This window comes from Solea solea, chromosome 20, assembly GCF_958295425.1.
Source record: "Solea solea chromosome 20, fSolSol10.1, whole genome shotgun sequence".
NCBI lineage: Eukaryota > Metazoa > Chordata > Actinopteri > Pleuronectiformes > Soleidae > Solea > Solea solea.
The window spans coordinates 11,259,960-11,279,398 of record NC_081153.1 but is presented as its reverse complement, the minus strand read 5'-3'; the positions used below and the strand labels follow the sequence as shown (position 1 = coordinate 11,279,398).

At 42.7% G+C, this 19,439-nt stretch overlaps 1 pseudogene; it reads left to right on the top strand.

Moving 5' to 3' along the window:
• The first annotated feature begins 963 nt into the window (after positions 1–963).
• On the top strand, positions 964–2,486 carry LOC131447864 (uncharacterized; annotated as a pseudogene).
• Positions 2,487–19,439: the final 16,953 nt, after the last annotated feature.

Genomic DNA, 19,439 nt, shown 5'->3' with positions numbered 1-19,439 from the left:
AGCATATCTTAAGAGAGATGAGATCACTTTGAGCTATCTTAGCTTTGTCCTCAAAATGCCAAGAGAGCGTGTTCAAATGAGACATCTCCTTCCTCAATGCACATGCACTATACACATGGTACATATCATAGTATCTAGTGTGGGGGATACATTCTCTCTGTTTACACTAGTTAAATATTGACATTAGAGATCTGCCGACGATGTCGGGCTCTGCCCACGCCCACCTCATTAGCTTCCCCTCTTTACTAATGTATGAAAAATATGACTTATTAATTCACCACAAAGCTCATTGCAGACTTCAAATGTTTCAAAAGTTTCGCACAATGTAATTTGCCACCTTTGTTAATTAGACTGGTTTCATAACAGGGGGAAAACAATAAGGCACACAGAAGGCTGCTGAGTGCCGTCATGGGATAATTTGATGAAATATGCACAAATAACAAAGTGGGGAGTTGTTTTTTGTTTTTTTTTAATCCATGTTACCCACCCTTGGCTATTTGCCTTTTCATCACTTCATAGCTCACCTCCTTGGTGATGAGTGCGTGTCTTTGTGCCTGACAGTCAGTGAGCATATGGACGTGTGTGTGTGTGGGCCTGCCAAGCAAAGGGGAAAAAAAAAGAATCACAGACAGAACAGCAGCACTGTAGTGCATTAGAGTAATCAGAGGGGAAATTATTGCCCTAAAGTAGCCTTTGGACATCTGTAAAGGGGTGCACACAAAGTGCAGATACAGCCCACAGGAACCTACACACACACACACAGTGGAGGTAGCAGGCTCAGATACCTGACAGTGAACAGATGGACTCTGCACAACCTGTTTCAGACATCCTTCCATACTTTAGTCATAGAAAAAACAAAAGCAGGTGCTCCCTTAGGTTAGTCTTTCTAATAAGCACATGATGTAATCATCTTTGAATAACAAAAGAAAACAGGAAGTGAGTTGTTTGTGACATTGATTAGAGATGCAGGCAGTCACAATCTCCCAATCCACCATCACTCACGAGCACATTAAAGAGATGAACATTAAATTAGGTGCGTGTTTACTTTGCGAGAAATATTGCAGCAATCTTCACACCTCCTGTTGCCTTCAATTGCACAAGGCAGTTTTGCATATGATACTTGAATTACACTTTTTACTGCTTCTCTGTACATGTTGTAGTGACACACCTGATCAGAGAAGCCCGAGAGAACAAGGGCAACCTGGCCGTGCTGTGGCTGGACCTCACGAATGCCTATGGGTCCACACCCCACAAGCTGATGGAAGAAGCACTGTGCCGCCACCACATCCCAGGCAATTCAAAGACCTAATCCTGGATTATTATGATGGATTCAGCTTGAGAGTTTCTTCAGGCCCATAACATCGGACTGGCATAAGATGGAAAAAGGAATCATCAATGGATGCACTATTTCAGTGATCCTTTTCTGGTGTTTGTCAGCCTCCCATCAGAGCCTTTATGAATGACCTGACTGTCACAACACCACATATCCCTGGGAGCAGGTGGATCCTGAAACGCCTGGAGGAGCTGGCCACATGGGCCCGAATGAGCTTCAAGCCAGCAAAATCCAGATCCCTTGTGCTTAAGAAAGGTAAGGTCACTGACAAGTTCCACTTCACACTTGGCAACACCAGGATACCATCCATCATAGAGAAACTCTGCAGCCTGAGAGACGCGGCAGCCATCAGCTCTACCAACCAAGATCTGGAAACTGGCTGGCCTCAGTGGACAAATCGGGCATCCAGGCAAGTTCAAGGCCTGGATTTACCAACATGGCATCCTCCCAAGGATCCTCTGGCCCCTCTTGGTCTAAGAAGTCCCAATCTCCACAGTTGAAGGCTTTGAGAGAAGAGTCAGTCGGTAGCTGCGGAGGTGGCTGGCGCTACCGCTGGCATCATGACCAAGTCTTGAGGACGATAGCGAACATCATCTGCAGTGGAATTGAGGAATGCAAGCGCTGTCGCCCAGTAAAGAAGAGTATCGCTTTTGTGAGGGCCGGGGAGAAGCCACCAGTTACAGCCAGAACCACCTCCTCTGCCCTCCTGGCAACAGCACAAGATTGGGACCTCAGAGTTGACCTAGGGAAACAACTGAAGTTCCCAGAAAATGCTGCCACAACAACTCTCAGGCCGGATTTGGTCCTCACCTCAGCAACATCTAAGCAGATTGTTCTCCTGTAGCTCACCGTCCCCTGGGAGGACCGCATTGAGGAGGCCTACGAGAGGAAGAGGGCCAAATATGCTGCGCTGGTGGAGGAGTGCCAGCGCAATGGGTGGAGAGCCAGATGCCAGCCCATTGAGGTGGGATGCAGAGGGTTCGTAGGCCAGTCCCTCTGCAAGGCCTATAACATGCTGGACATCACTGGAGTCAGAAGGCAAAGGGCCATTACAGAGGCCCCTGAAGCAGCAGAATTGCTTCAAGGTGGCTGTGGATCAGGAGAGGAGATAAGTGGGTGGGGTAGCGCTACCTGGACACAAGCCGGGGCTTAATCACCCCTGGCTGGGGTCGCATGGACAAGAGTGTATGATCTTTGAAAGACCCGAAACACTCAAGGACTCCAGGTAACGTCACTGAGGATGTGTCCAGGTTGCATCATAGTTGGTGTATGTCACAAACAAGTGTAAACCATGCAAACCGTGTGTCACTGTTCCATTCACTGCTGTACTGATTCAGTAAATAAGCACATGACGCCGAAATTGCACGCAACCTGCGCCTCCGTGGCTGTCGCTGAGCAAATGCGTTTCACAGAGCTCCCATACTGTACTTTGTTTTTGGCTTCTTTTATTCTCCAGTGCAGTCCCTCTTTTGAGATGTCTCTTGGGGTTGATTGATCTGGTCTGTATTAATCTAGCATAATCCATCCAACATTTCTTGAAAGAGTCATCCAAATAACATAGATTATATGACATCAAGAACACTAAATCTAGGGGGATACGGAGTCCCCTTATATAAATGTGTAGGCTCTGTGATTAGGAAATGGAGCTTTTGGATTTAAAACCCACCCCTCAGATTGGAAAACTGTGCACTCACAACCACAAGAAACCTCCTCCACTCCCCACATTCCACTTTTGCTGTCCCAGTTTCGCTTTTTTTTTTTTTTTTTTTTTACTATGCATGCTCAGGTGACCTCTAAGCATACTGTACTGTCAGCGCAGGTTTATGCATTAGACACAGAGAGTGCATCCAATGCCCTCAAATGGTACAGTGGTTTGCACCTCAACCAGCCCAAGCCTTTTTAATAAAAAAAGTTATGTTTGGCTTATTTCGGAGCTCACAATCACCATTTTCATTTTACACAGTTACAGTAGTAGGTTGTGTGTCACTGAGACAACAGTCAGCAGAAAAGAGGCTGTGAGCATCTCTTGTAATTAGCTGACAGACTTTCTGCTAGAGCTTCAAAGAGACACGCACAGTAAGAGAGAATATGAAACTACACTGAAATGTTTTTTTTTTTAAACCACATTTTTCTCCTTCATGGACATCACAACCTAACATGGAAATATATAGAACACAGCGTATAAATCACTGTGCACAAGGACAATTCAAATACAAAAAATGTCTCCCTCGTAAGAAACACAACATACAAACAAAAGATGAGAACACATCAGTCATGTCACAGTGAATGCTGCTGTTGTTCTACTGCAGTGTTGCTTTGCTGCACTCTCTGCAGAGGAATTGGCTGCTACATTTGTGTCTTTCGTGCGTGTCCACCTCATCCACAGCCTCCTATTTTTGACAACAGTCGTATGTGTCTTGCACTACAAGTGACTCTCACATTTGGGTGGATGTCAGGTTTTGTTTTGTGTGTGTGTGTGTGTGTGTGTGTGTGTGTGTGTGTGCCATCAAGTGGTCATAAAGTGCCACCGAGGTTGGGTCTGTCGCAAGCCTGATGCAAGTGTGACAGGGCCCTTCTCTCGATGTCCCCTTCTCCCCTGCTTCTCATTTCACAGGTGGACAAGCACATTAGTTCCAGCTCTAATCCATCACCATTGATCCCAGGTCATGTGTATGAAACACACAGTCACACACACGCACACACACACATATCTACTTCTGCAGACATAGCCAAACTTAAATATGCATGAACACAAGCAAGCAACACACATGCACACACAAACAGACACACCCACCTATGAATCCGGTTATTTATCAGCCTTGGATTGTAGATTTAACAGGTTTCAACTACACTGCATGTGTTATCTCAGCCCCACTTCTTAAATATTCCTGCTCTCCAACCACTTACAGATTATTCCATGTCACTGGCTGCTGGTGGTAGGTCCCCCTTTAAGTATAGGGCATAAGCCCGAGGTGAAATGTTTGATTTTGACATTCATGTGGATTGTCATCTCTGGGAAAAAAGCAACTCAGTAGGGCTGCTGCTATCAAGGATGCTGCATTGTTGTGAGGAAATGTCAGGAGAGAGGGATGGGAAACAGAAGGGGTGGAAAAAAAAGAGAGTGACAGAACATGATATGTGCTCATGGGTGTTTTTGTTGCCTGCTGATTTTGTTGCCAATCGTCTCCACGAGCAAAAGTGTGTGAGGTCTGTATGTGCATAGGTGTTATTTCTTTTTCCACATCCCACTTGCATTTATGCTGTGCCTAGAATCATGAGTCCTAACTACCTTGGGGCCAGTGTCCCATTTTTTAATGTTGATGTGCGTTTAACCTTACAACGATGTAATAAACTGTCCCTTAACAAAGTATATATATATATATATTTTAAAAAAAAAGCATTTCCATGAACCTCTTCTGGCTAACTCCACCATGGGAGCAATTTACAACTTTCTCATCTCAAGGCTATTTGTCTGCATCCACACTACTGGGTATTTCTGTGTGTGTGTGTGTGTGTGTGAGATAGAGAGAGAGCCTAAATGGTTGCCTATAAAAGTAGCGCAGAAAACACAGCTGCCTCTGACTTTGTCCCACACACCACATGATCCATAACCAGGCACCACACCCTTCACTGGTACCTAATTAATAAAATGAATGTGGGAACTATTGAGGCAGCTCCAATCAAAACTCTCTTTTATGGCTATAGTTCATTATATTCACTACAGGCTGTTTTTGCACTGCAGGGTAGAATCATGCTGTGGGAAAATTCAGAGCCAAGCGATTTAACTTTATTTAATCTGTACGTCTGTATCTCCCTTGACTCTTGCAAAATGTCTGCAATATAGTTTATGCGACACTGTGTGAACAACAGACAAAAAAAAACAACTGCTGTCGACATAAATTCTAGAAATCTGTTTATCTTGTAAGATGTATGTGTCTGCCAGTCACAGCCAAAGAGAAAAGAAAAAAAAAATCCTTGTGTTTTATCACTTTCCTTTGTGATGTTACTGCAGCAAAGTTGGAGCTTTGCAGCAGCAGTGTTTGAGCGCATCACTTGTAAAGCCACGTTTACTGTAGCCCCACACTGTTTTACATCCACGGTGCGCCCACAGTTTCCTGCCACAGTTTTGAGAGAACAGCTTCTGACAGATAACATTTTACTACCCACCATAAAAGTTATTCAGTCATCCATTATAACCATATAGTATCACGCATTAGCGTGGCAGCTGACAATCAGCTGTTAAAACCCTGAATGTCAGTGCACTTCATCGGGAGTTATGCACTCAGTACAGAGACTGGTCATTTTGGTGTGTGAATATTAAACGGTGCCTTACAAAAATAGTCTCAAAAGGAAATGGGCTGGAAGATGTGGTTCATGTTGGTACCAGTGTCAAAGTTTAGGCTTTCAAACTATACCTGCTTGTTCATATGTACAGTTTGGACACTTCAGTAGTTTGTTTGAGAACCGATACAACTTAAAAATCTATATTTATGCAAACAAATCAGAAGTGATCTTGCATAAAACGTTGGGACAACACAGTTATTCATATACTGTATTGACCAAATAACATCACACCCTGGACAGATCACCAGTCCATCACAGGGTCACATAGAGACAAACAATAGTTCAATCTCAATTTAGAGTTTCCAATTTGCTTCATCCCCAAATCTGCATGTTTTTGGACTGAGAACGTGCCAACTCCTTGCAGAAAGGCCCTTGTTCTGACCGGGTCCTGAACCTGGGTCTGCTTGCTGCAAATGCAAGAGTGCTTACCGCTACAGCAGCCGTGTGGCCATGGCCAAATATCATATTACAGCAAATTCAGTCAAGGGAACTTCTCAGTTCATCATCATCCTTCACACAATGCAATATTCTCAAAAGCTCCGGTGAAAAAATGTTTACATAATTGTGTGTTAAAGATCATAACAGAGTCATTTTCCTTCCCATACATTATTCTCAAGCCGAGACCTGTGGAAAAATAATGTGTTATGTAGTTGTATCTGTCTGGAGGATTCTGGATCATAGTCAAGTCTACGGTGTCCTCGTCTGGCCATGCCCACAGGGCTGCGCTTAGTGGAGACCAGAGAAAGAATAGCAATTATGTAGTAGAGGTAACATCTCCAACTTTGATCTGATTAAATGTCAGCTAGTGAATTTTGAGAATATCAATACATGTGGGTCCATTTCTCTCTGTGAAAAGCAGTTCCAGTGGAGTGAAGTAAATGACTGGGGTCAGGGAGGCATAGAAATCCTTTTGTATTAACGGCAAACTGTTTTGATGAATTAAATATACTGAATTCTTCACAGAATTGTGTGCGAGTCGTCCTTCTCATCTTAATAGTGCTGATAAACGGGAGCCACTTGATCTTGGCAATCTGTTTTGTTTTGATCATCAGGTAGTGGGGGAAATTTAGATTAATTAGCAATAAATGGCAAAGTAAATTGGATGAAACGCAGCAATCAGACTCGTGCCTGGTATTTCAATGTGGAACAGGACAAAGTGATGGATTATGTTTGCAGTTGTCTTTAAGGCACAAAATATGTCTTTGTTTGTTTTCCACTCATCCTTTATGATTGTTAACCATTATATTGAGGTGTTTTCATGGCGATAACCCTGTGGTTATTATTGTTTTGGTCTGGATTAATGCTGCTCTGTTGGCCACAGAGCAGTTGGTTAATGTTGCAGCAAAATGCTGCGGCTTAAATGTTGGACTGCTTTGAATATTACCATCACCTCATCAAACACACAGTTAATTGTCTCTTCTTCTTTTTTTTTACCTGCCACAACCCAGTAGTCTGGATTTTGATCAAAGAAAAATGCACACAGATTTGTGAAACCTGTTTCTGGCCGCTGCCCTCGACATACAGCTGGCCCCATCACTCCTTGGCACAAAGCAGAGACCTTTGAGCTTGTGCACACACAGCAGCCTTTGGAGCTCAAGAGCCAGTCCTCGACCTGCACAATCTCACACTCCAATCCAGACGTTTCAGTGTGATTACATTACTTCGAAAAAACAAAAACACACAATAACCACATTTAAATTTATTTCACTTATACTATTCCCCCCCCCCCCCCACACAGTTTTCAGTAGAAGTATAGTTACAATATCATTATCATAAATCTTTTTGGCCTCGATAGACACGCGATGAATATCTGATATAGTGAGAACCCCATTTCCCAATAACATGCCGTTCTTTTTCACAAGAGAATTAGATAATAGCAATGATAATACATTGAGTCAGAGGTGCTAGAGGAGATGCTGATTGAGACTTTGTGCCGCTGTATCCGATTCCATTAAATGTGTTTGTAATACTTTGTCAACCTCTTTGTTTACTGCGCAGTATATTCCACAGCACTGGTGCTCCTCCACGGTAAATGGCAGCAGAAGTCTCCCATCGATCATTAGTCACAATTTTCTACAGTCCTGACTGTGTGGAAACAAACTACCCTCGTAAGCGCCTACATTTCAGTGCATTTGTGCTTATGTGTTGTTCATGTTTGTGAGTCAGTGAGCCACTGTTGAAGGCAGGTAAATACCTGCTTTAGGACCATAATGGTTTGTTCAATACTAAAAAAAAATCCTAGAAATCACTTCTGCTTTGTGTCTATCAGGCCTTATAGCTGAGGGTAGCAGCTCTCTCCCTAAATCAAATACAGACATCGCAACCCATGGCTATATAAGGATTGATGCCCAGGCTCAGGTCTGGTAATCAACGGTGTCTCTTTTTCTCTCTCTGCCTGAAGGCATACAGTAAGGATGGCCTGTCTGCCATTCTGTGGGCACTCTCAGCTCAGTGCTCAGACATTTCAGACATAATGTCACTCAGGCTGGACTTTATCCAGCCTGATAAGCAGAACTGCAGCTGAGGAGAGCAGACATCTGGTTGCCAGCCTCCCATTTCTCTCCGAACAGGATTAGGTCTGCTGCCTGGGAAAAAAAAAAAAAAACAACAACTGTTTTTATTCCGTTGAACAAACTATAAACAAGGAATTGGCTGCACAAAATGTCTGTCATCATCCATCTTAAAAGCGTGCTCAGATTTAACATCTTTCCTTTTTGGTCCGTGTTCACTTCCACATATCACAGCGACAGCTTTCGCTCTCGCAGCCTCAGAGACACACATGATTCTTCATATCATTCAAAACACTGTATATAGTTTCTCCAAGGACACTTTTCCTTTTTTGTTCTACATTGGTCCTCTTGGAGCAAGTCTGTAAAGACTATAAAAATATAGAGAGCAATTCCCATCATGCTGATATTATATGGTTATTGTTATAAGTGTTGCCATGGAAGCGGGTAAAAAAAAGTCTGCAGCAGGAAGAAACTCAGAAACTTAAAAATATCTTTTCTCCCAGCACAGAAAGGTTGGCTTTTAAGCTGCACACAGTTTGATGGCACAAAATAGAGTGATGCAGGTGTTATAATGGCTGTCACCGGGTGTAACGATGGACGGTTATGAAAAGGGGAATTGTCACTGATAGATTCAGCTACAGCATCACAGAGCTATTCATTTTATCTGCATGAAAAGCAAAAAAGGTTCAGTTTTACTATATCCTAAAAAAAACACGTATACACTCTCAGCCGAAATCACATCAGCAAATCAAGTGCAACAGGGACTGGGGCGGCCAGTCAAGCAATCTGTCTACACTGCATCAGTAAAAAAAAACTGATGTGGACTATAGGTGTGCCCGAGGCTGTAACACCCCTGCACTCAGTAAGGGGTGTCCAAGAAATGATTCACATCAGAACATGGATCCTATTTTCACAGAGTTCACCTTGTAAACCCACAGGTGGCGCACAGTGGTCGGTCTCTTCATACACAGAACAAACAAAGCCAAAAACGAATTGTTCCTGCCCACCTATGAAAACAGCACTCTGGAATCAAATTATATATATTAAATCAAGACCCCCCTACTATTTTATACAACCACATACCTCTTTAGATGATGGGAGGATTTCAATGAAAAAAGTCAATTTTTGGGGGAAAAAATCCCAAAAATGAAGATACTTCATTTGTTCTGGTCACATAAAGCGGTCACACCGACATCTTTGTCACCGACGATCCAAGGACATCGCTAATCAAAATCACGTCATGAAGCCCATATTGCTGTATGAAGACCTGGCGGTATGCTGAGCATTTAGACACAGCCTCACGGCACTAAAAATCTTTATTGCGGTGCAAATTAGTATCACAGCTGATGAAATTGTGGCTGAGGATTGAACGGAGGCAGCTGGTTGAGGGACTGCCAAGCTCACTGGGTTATTCCTAGGTTACATTTTTCTTTAGTTCATTATCATTCCACCTGATGCTTGGGCTTGCGAAGTGGCTGATGCCTGCCTGTGCTGGTCATTTTCCTTCTCTCAAATTTGTTGTCGGCGACTCTTGGCTGACTAAGTGCTCCAAATGGATTCCGCCTCCTGCTGCCAGGACCCCTCTTTCTTTATTTGTCAAATCCTGCCCCCCCTCTTTTCTCCTACTCCTTCTTATTCTCCTTTCAGCCATTGCTTGTTCTCATAGCAATTGAGATGCTCTATTATGTTTTTGAATCAGGATAACAGAGAAAAGATAGATGGAGATGAGGGTCTGAATATTGAAACATAGTCACTGAGAGATCGCTAATATGACTTCTAAGCTCAAGGATGGTGGAAGAAGTTTGCACAATGATGCTAGATGTGTGGGGAATAGGAAAGGGGGATACAATGCCAACGATATGTTTTTCTTCCTCCTTCAAAAATAACTCAAACTGAAGGCTGTTCTGTGGTCACAACACATCTGTGCATATCCATGTGGTTGCTGGAATCCCTTTAGTCTCTCATTTGGGTGTAAGAGAGTTGGTTTTAGAGGAGATGAGCTGGGAGAAAAGGAGGAGGGTGTGGATCTATAAATTAAACTGCATGCTGGTATTTTTTATTTTTTTACCTTGTGTCTGTGTTCCTCTGTGATGGGCTGGCAGCTGCTGCCAAGGCAGGCTTCCAGTTCAGCAAACACCTGGGCTTTGCAGACCTCCCTTGCCTGCTAAATGTGTGCAGCGGCATGCTGCATAATAACACAGCTAAAGGTGAAGGATAGGAATGTGGTTCAGAAGACAGTGAACAGAGAGAAAAGAAGCAGCTTTATTTGGGGTTTTTTTTTATACTATAAAACGATCGACGGAGGAGCTGAGCAAAATGTGTAAAAGAAAGAAAGAAAGAAACAAAGAAACGTAGCACACACTGACTTAGTGTATTGCTTTCTGCAAAGTAAACCTGTTTTCTTAATCTATGGGGGAAACTGTAAGCATACATAAACTTCACAATTTTAATCTCAGCATGATGGTATGCAAATCAACCCAACACTGATGGGTGCAGTGAGACTGCGTTGTCTGTTCTGACTAGATAATTAAATTGATTGCCCCTTTATTTAGGATCTAAATCAGGCTGTTTATTAAAGGCGAAGGGACACAGAAAATGAAATGAAATAAAATAAAAACTATCAGAATGTGCCAGTTTGCAGTTTTGACCCCTGGGAAAGGATTAAGTGTGCATTTTTTAGTTCTGCTGTAGATTAGTTTATCAGCCTTTCAGGCATGGAAAGAAAATACCAAATAAATCCGAATGTTATAATGCACTAGAGTGTGATATTTTAGTTTCAGCTGCTTTCCAACAGTTGCTCATGAGATTTAATGTGATTTTTTTTGCTTTTGTTTAAGCATTTGTTTTAGATTTAAGTATCCTGTTGGCAGAAATGCAAGTCTATCCATCAGTCTATAGACTCAGTCTGTCTGTTTTTCATCTGTTCTCTTTTTGTTATACTCCGTTGAACCTCATAAGAAAAACATTTTTCAAGCCTTTTTTTTCTAGGAAGGATTAAATTGATGGAAAGATTGTGGAAGATATTATTTCATTTGATCCCCAGACTGCATTGTTTTGTTGTTGCTGTGATTTGAACGAGTCATTGTTTTGATGTAAAGCACTGTGAAGGTGATTAACAAATAAGTATACTTGGTTAACTTGGAACTACTTGGAGACTACGTGATTTAAAGCGAGTGCAGCTCACCACTTCTAGGGTCAAACTCCGCAAACCCACCATCCAAGGACACATTTTCAAGCTCTAAGCGTGACAAACAAAGACGTCTTACACAGATACACAGAGCCACGGTATTTAACTGTCTGTCTACATTTATCAAGCAGATAAGTCTCATTAGAATTGGCCGAGCAGAACACTGAGGTAGTGACCTCAATGTTCTTTATTGTTACAGGCATTAACTTTTCCGCTGCCCCCCCAGTGCTAACTACATGGAGCTATTAAGTGTAGACAATGTCTGTGTCTTCTAGAACTTTTTTCCATTACATATTTGCGAGACTTCTCTTTATAAACCATTCACGGTTTTGTCTAGCCCATTTTCCACAGTCTACTTCTTGGATTGTGTGAGATTGGGCCGACTTTCTTCATAGTTGAAAATCTCACACCGTCTCTTGAGGGAAAAAAAAAACAGAGATGATGTTCAGAGAGATACCCTAAGGTAGATATAGGGTTTGAGAGGATTTGGGTTAGGAGAAGCAAAAGTGCTTGCAGGGATAAATGTTCTCGTTCATCCATTGCTCTCACATGCAGGTTTATATCATAGCTGCAGGTCATATGCGCTACATGAAAACATGACAACAGGCCTCATCTCTCAAAAATGTCCAAAACGCCATGTGTCAGTGGGAAGATATGAATGATGGCCTCACAGTGTTGTGGACTGAGAGACGGATCAATGAGAACACACAGGTTCAGGGTGTCGTTCTGCTCAGATGTGGCATGTTAACTTGGCGTGTACCAAATACATCCCAGAGGGGGTATCGGAATGTAAAAACCCTACAATGAATCGATCTTTGCCCAGCATGCAGCAAGTGGGGACAAGGTGGTGAAGAGGGAAATCGATCACCTTTGATGATCTGAGACGAAAGATATGCAGTTGTTTTTTTTTTCTCACTTGTTATACACCCAGAAAAGCACACGTACATGCTCAAACACAAAGAACAGTGGACAAATAGAGTTGTATCAAAGCACCCCATAGGATCCAGTACAAAGTCAACACAAGTGTAGATAGGAAAGGGCGGAGAATGGCATTAGAGATAGGAGCCTTGGACAGAGGCTGTGTCGGATGCAAGGCTACTCAGCCAGTCAACTGGAGCCTGCTTATCATGCCATGGATGCACACACACACACATGCACACACGCTGAGTTTTTCTCAGGCCATCTTTGTCAACAAATACATACAGAGGCAGGGTGATATTTAGAGCAAAGAAGGTTTGATGGATATTTAAGCAGATCGTGTGTCTTGTTGAGCACTGGAATTTCACTTCTAAAAGCCATCTTTATTAGAGAATACATATTCCGTGTGTTTATACAACACATTAGAGTCTCCCTCCTGTTGACAGTTTGATCTTTGTTGACATTTACTGATGTGGTTCCAAAGCCCTGTCCTTAAGCCACTCTCTGAGATAGTGTCGACTGGGATGGAGGGTGAGGGCGCAGGGTGAGGATGGTTAGGGGGAGATAAGCTTGCACTGCACACAAGTGCTTAGTTTATGATGAAGTGGTCCAGGCAATTACATTAGAGGCACAACAAGGGCCCTCTTCTCTCTCTCTCTCTCTGACTCTTTGTCAACCCGCTCACACTCGCAATGTTTCACGTGTCACTTTCAGCAAAATGCAGGGAGGCACCTCTCAATCCTTATTGGACCAGCAGTCAAGGACAGGAACTTTTGTGCCATCCACCTTGTATAATACCTGGCATGGTCCATCAGACAAGGGAGGAAGATTTATGATGTGATGCCAGTCAGCCCCAGCACCTGCACACAACGTCCCTCTGTTGAGAGTATCAGTTCGCTCTTCATTGGAGGCTGTGATTTTGGAGGAGTAATTGTCTGGAAATGGACTAGGGGAAGTGATGCTTTATGGTTCAAGTGTCGGCTAGCTGCACATGGTGCTTACTTGATGGGGAAGAGGAGGAATGGAATAAAGAGGGAAGTGTTCAGAGGTGGTAGCTGCTTAAAATATCCTTGACAAATAATTAAGTGGCATATTGACAGTCTCTCCCTTTTTTATTTTTTTTCCAAACAAGATAAACAGCAGTGAAACAAATTAAATTTTTCAAACCCACAGGCACATTTTTATAATTTGTTTTTACCAGGAGGGAGAGGAAAGGGGTTTTAAACTTGAATACTACATTTAACTACTTATTAAAATTGCGATGAGAAGTATGATCCTCATGGGAGAATGTAATCCCCCTGCAGGGCTGACATGTAATCCCCCCTCTCTCTGACATAATGTCCCCCCCCCCCTCCCATTTTTGCAGAAAGATTAAAAGATGATTCTATCTGCTGCAATACTTGTTTTGTGTCCAGAAAGCTTGTTGTTATTTCTGTATGAGCAGTTCAATAAAACAAAAAGTTACGACGGTAGTGATAACATTTTTTTTTTGGTTGCAGATTTAGATTACTATAGTCAAATGTAACAGCATCAACATTTTGTTTTGCTTTTTTGCTTTTACACCAGGGTTCAAGATGTCTCTCAGCAGCTCATTAAACAGCAACAAATCAACAATATGTGTTGCAGCACAGCCCCAAACGTAAATCGACGTATAGCCGGCCAGATGGACTGGGTGGCTCGGTGTCGTCATTTCTTGGGGTCCATATGTTGTGCTGTACATGATTTCAGTCAGTGTAGTGGTTAAGTGTTAGATCCTGAGATCATGTGGGCATGCAGCGAGGGGAGAGGAACAAAATGCAGAGCAGCATTGCTGCCCACAGGGAAATGGCTTTGACATGTGTAGAAGCACATATACTGTAGCTCCTTTGGGGGAGTGGGGCGGTGGGTGGTGAGTGGGGGAGGCAGGGAGAAAGAGGGAGTGAAGTAGAAAGACTCCTCAGAGCTGTGGCGAGACGGCTGTGATCGTTCTGTCGCGGAGGCTAACTGACATGATGCATGTGCACACGAACAGCCCACACTAAAGACACAATGATGATTGTGCACCCTGAAACGCTGATGTATGTACTGTATAAGTACATACTCTTGACAGCCCCCACGTACACAAACACACACCTTCGCGTACGCTTGTTCATCGGTGGTGTCAGCCAATAGGTGGAGCCCTGCGGGGGCTGCCATTTTCTGCACCAGCACCTGTCACCTGGATCATGCACAAGGAATGAGACAAGCACATCAAGCTCTACTCCATTCCCCCCACACACTGCCCCATCACTTTCCCACTTCTGCTTCCCTCTCCCTTTCCTTTCATTCCCAGGAGTCTCAAGCCAGCCAGCTATGATAATTCAGCACCTACAGATATGCTCACTTTGCTCGTGGAGTCACCAATTGCTGCAGTTTCTCAGCTAAGCTCCCAGACGCGTGGTCCCAGTTGTGAAAGTGATAAAAGCGCAGACCATAATTTGTTCCTTTTTGACCTGACATGAATGGATATGGAAGGGAACTGTTTGTCGCCCACAAACCTCACTGCCTGCAAACTTTATCTCAACCTTGCCTCGCCGAGGTTGAATGGATAGAGTAGGGAGAAGAGGATATAACCAAAGACAAAGTTGACTGCAGTTACAGCCTCTGTCATTCATTTTTCAAAGGTCATTAGTGGCAGAGAGAAACCTTCAACTCCACTGTGACAATCACAGGATCACAGGTATTGGTTTCTTCCCATACAGCCTTTTTCCCCCCTGAATATTCTTCACAACTGCTTCTGCACATGGTTATCTCTTCTCATGCATCATCCCTCATTTCTCTTCTCTCTGCTATACCAGTATCCCTTGCCATCATTGTTTCCTCCATAAGAATCCCTCCCCTGCTGCGTCTCTTAAGTCTCTCTTTTTGGTCCATTCCTCCTTCTCTCTTTACTGCAACATGTGTTTCCTCGCTCTCTTCACCCATCTTCTTTCTATATTCTCTGTTTCACTACACCTATTTCCTATCTTTAATTTTTTATGTCAAATTACAGCGTTTACTGATTCAAAGGAAGAGCATTTTCTCAGTGACATGCAGCACTTAGGGTGTTTGGGTGTTTTGTTGTCCCCTCCCACTGATTCACTCTCTTGGTCCACAGCCACCTGTTTCTCAGCGGTGTGTGTTATTTAAGATGACCCTACCTTGACAGGCAAGCACGTTGCCTTCCATCCTTATCTCTGGCAGTTGCTAAAGAGGCCCCCATATTTCTCCCTTGTGCACTCAAATGTTTCTTCTGTATGATCTCACACATCCGATGTGACATCCCTGCAGCTGCTAGACCTGTGCAGTGGTGGTTGTTGCCAGGTATTGCTTTTGGGTTCTCGCCAGCTCTGATGGAGCCGTTGCAGGTTTTTGACCTCTGGTAGATATTCATGGTGCTGTAGATGATGAGTCTGAGCGACTGACTATGCTATCAGTACAGCTATATTAACCTCCACCCAGAATCATAGGGTCCCCTTCCTCCTTCCTCAGGCAATTAAAAAAAGCCTCTGCAGGGCAGGTTGGACTAATTAGGGAGGACATTAGAGCCAAGAACCTGATGTGGTGTGATTCTTGTGTCCAGTGGTCAGTCCATAAAGTCTTCCTCTCCACATTTCCTGGTACCTTGCTATCATATTCCAGCTGCTCTGCTGTGTGTCTTCTCTTTAGCTCTCTGACCTTAGACATCAGCTTCATGAAAGTGAATGGCATCCTCCCCTTGTCCAGTCTCTCTGCTGGCACCTGCTCCTGTCATGGCATTGCTGTAAATCATGTGACTTAAAAGTCAAAATGATATGTCAGTTTTCTGTCGGACTCACTGGTCCCTGAAATGATTCTATCAAGTGAGAAAACATTAACCACAAGCAAATGTGGGAAATAAATCTGTACTTTTCTGCTGTTGGTTTCATGTGGCCAACGATGATAAGGGTTTCAACCATGATGGATTACCAAGATGAAGGTTTATTGTTTTGTTCATGTTTTAAATGCATCAAACAAGTGCTTTGTGAAGTAAACACGACGTGCCCATGGTAAAGCGAGGCCTTGGCCCCTCTGCTATAAATTGCTCTTGCAAAAGGACACTTTGATATTTCAATCTTTATTAGCATGCCCTCTTTGTTGGCATTGCAAGAGAAAGTAAACCGCCGTTCAGATCCAGATTTAAAGCCCTTGAGGGATGGAGAAAGTTATGGAGAGATGGCAGATGATAGGAGGCGGGCAATGCAAGGTTTGTACAGTCAAACACAGGGATAAACAAGGCTGAAAAACATGTCGACATCAATGCAGAAAGGCTGTAGTGTGATGACTGACCATAGAGACTAGACCTCTTAATTGGCTAAAACATATAAACATGTCATTCGATAAGTCCGCGCTCGATTTTTCTTTGTGACTTGTTCTGTTGTCACTTCAGTCTCTTGTATAGTTAAGGGTAGAGAGTGACAGGAAGATGAGAACAAATTGTATTTATTTTGGTCGGCAACAAAGCTAAGCTATGGGGTTGCTGAACAACATCAGGGACAATGGGATGTAGAAATGAAATGCAGTGACTTTACATATTGATGAAAAACCAGTAGCACAAGCAGTCAGAATTACTGAGCTGCTCATTCATGACACTTTAATGACATGAATGCATTCCGAGAAAGACACACGTACAAAAAGATGCATGATTAAAACAAATTACCTTACCTTACTGGGTCTTTTTGACAAGACAAAGGGTGCTGAATAATTAAACGATTGTATTTTTTTTTTGTTGAGTTAGACCTCAAGGGTTATTCCCACATGGGTTTAAGCATTTAGAAAACAAAAGTGCACAAACAGAGTTGGATATTGACAATGTGTCTCAGAAGGGATGCAGATTCAGTGTGAGATCTTTGCTCAATCCACTTGTCTGTGAGTATCAATAGCAAAATCTCCTTGGAGATACCCATTAAGATCAAACCCAGCTTTGGTGCTTGATACACTGCAAGGCCTGTGACATTTTGTGGCACTAATATCGGGTAACAAGGATTAGGTAAAGCTGACGTGAAATCAATGATGGCAAAATACAAGGGAAATAAATACACAAAATTAATATTATTTCTCCTTTTTTAAAACATCAACATGGTATAGTCTAAACAAAGTCCAGTTCATTTATAGTTGATTCATGAGGAATCAACTATAAATGTAATGTTTTATACATTTTTCAAGTGAGGTGACATGTGTCCACATGCATTCGAAGAGAATTATAATTTCTTTGAAAATGTGAATTGTATTAAGAAGGCAAATCTAGTACAGGTATGAAAAAAGCAGTAAGTCATCTCTTAACCAGAGAAAGCTCTCAGTGAGCACACACCACTGCTAAGGCTGCTCACGTTCACAGTGTCAATATTCTCCTCTATATCTGGCAAGGTTATCAATTGTGTTTGAAAAATAACATGAAATCTGGATCTGTGTCCAGAGTCAATATTTTTTTTGTTTCCTTTAGGCCATAACTGCATCCTAAGAAAATGTCATCAAAATCCATCTTTTATTGTTTCAGTTATGCTGTGCACATAGAGATGCAGGCAGATTTTATGCATGCTCATCATTAATATACAATACAATGGCATTTTGTGTCACATACAAATTCATTTCCAAACAATAATTTAATGATAAGCTTTTATGACACATGAAATACTGTATGACATATAGAAATATGTCTTCTGCTCCGTTTCTATACCGTGGATTCAATTGTGACATGCAGTACGAAGTGTGTGTGAATATAACGTACATCTGTAAACTATATCTGACACTAAACAATAGGGCAGTGGTGATGGACGAGCTTCGAGAGTGTTGGATCAGCACAAGGTAAGGGGAGGCAGAATTCAGCTGAAGGTGTATGAGGAGGACGTAGAGTCTGCATTTTTAAATGTTGGGCTTTTTCCAGATGAAAGAACATGAACCAATTGTGGCAATATCTTTGGTAGTGGCCCCTAAATGGTCGTTCTGCATCATACAGTGCGAGAGGTTCAATTACAAGCTGCCATACAAGAGGTAGATTGCAAAAAACTTTCAGTGTCTGGAAATTAGAACGACCCTATCTTGTGTATGGTGCCACAACCCATGTTTACTGACTGCAGCCGTGCAACTTCACACTTTGGATGGATCTGAGGTCGACTGATGACCCTAGCATTTATTAGGATTTACTAGATTGCAGCAAACCTGGTAAAGGGGATTAAGAAGTCTGTGTAACGTCACTGACTTCTGTCTCAGGAGAAGGTTTCGCTCAGACTGCAGAATTATAAACTGGGAGAGAACAGCCGAAGCAGTGTCTGTGACCTTGGCCATTTATTTCATTCCAACGAGGACACACACACACACACACACACACCAGCATTTCAATGCATCCTACTTTCCCTTTGTTCACACAACTTATACAATAGTTTGTGTAAGTAGGGTCAAACCGTGTGTGTTTGTGTGTGTGTGGTGTGCAAACACATGACTGTTAACCATCTCATAGGTCCATAAATTTGCACACATGCCTCATAAAACTCGTCCGCTTGATTTTTATCTGCCCAGGAGAGTCTCATGAATGACTGCGGCTGCTGAATAAACACTTGCACCACAAAGCAGAGGTACACATAGGTCGTACTATTGTTTAGTTTATTGCGTAGCAAGACACTGGTAAAGGAGAATTAAGCCGGAGATAAAGTTTGCTATGGTTAAGAGAGTAGCAACTGAAAGTAAAGCTTTTAGTGGATTGACTTAGGGGATGTTGTTTTTCTTCCTCCTTGACACAATGGTTGGTGTAGTGGTTAGTTCTCTTGCCTTTGCAGCAAGAAGACCCAGTAGGAACAAGGGCCTTTTATGCATGGAGTTTGCATGTTCTCCACTTGTGTGAGTGGGTTTTCTACGGGTTTCCTACAGTCCAAAGACTGATGATTTAGGGATTAGATAAATTGGACACTGTAAATTGACCCTAGGTGTGAGAGTGAATGGTTGTTTGTCTCTCTGTCGCCTTATGAGGGACTGGCTAGCTGTCCAATGTGTACCGCACCTATTGCCCTATGTCAGCTGAGATTGTCACAGCACCCCCCGCGAATATTTTACAACCAAAATCATCACGTTAATCAGTCTTTAAATACAAAAGTGCTCATGCTTTGGCTTCATTCAATTTTTCAGAAAACCCTTGTGT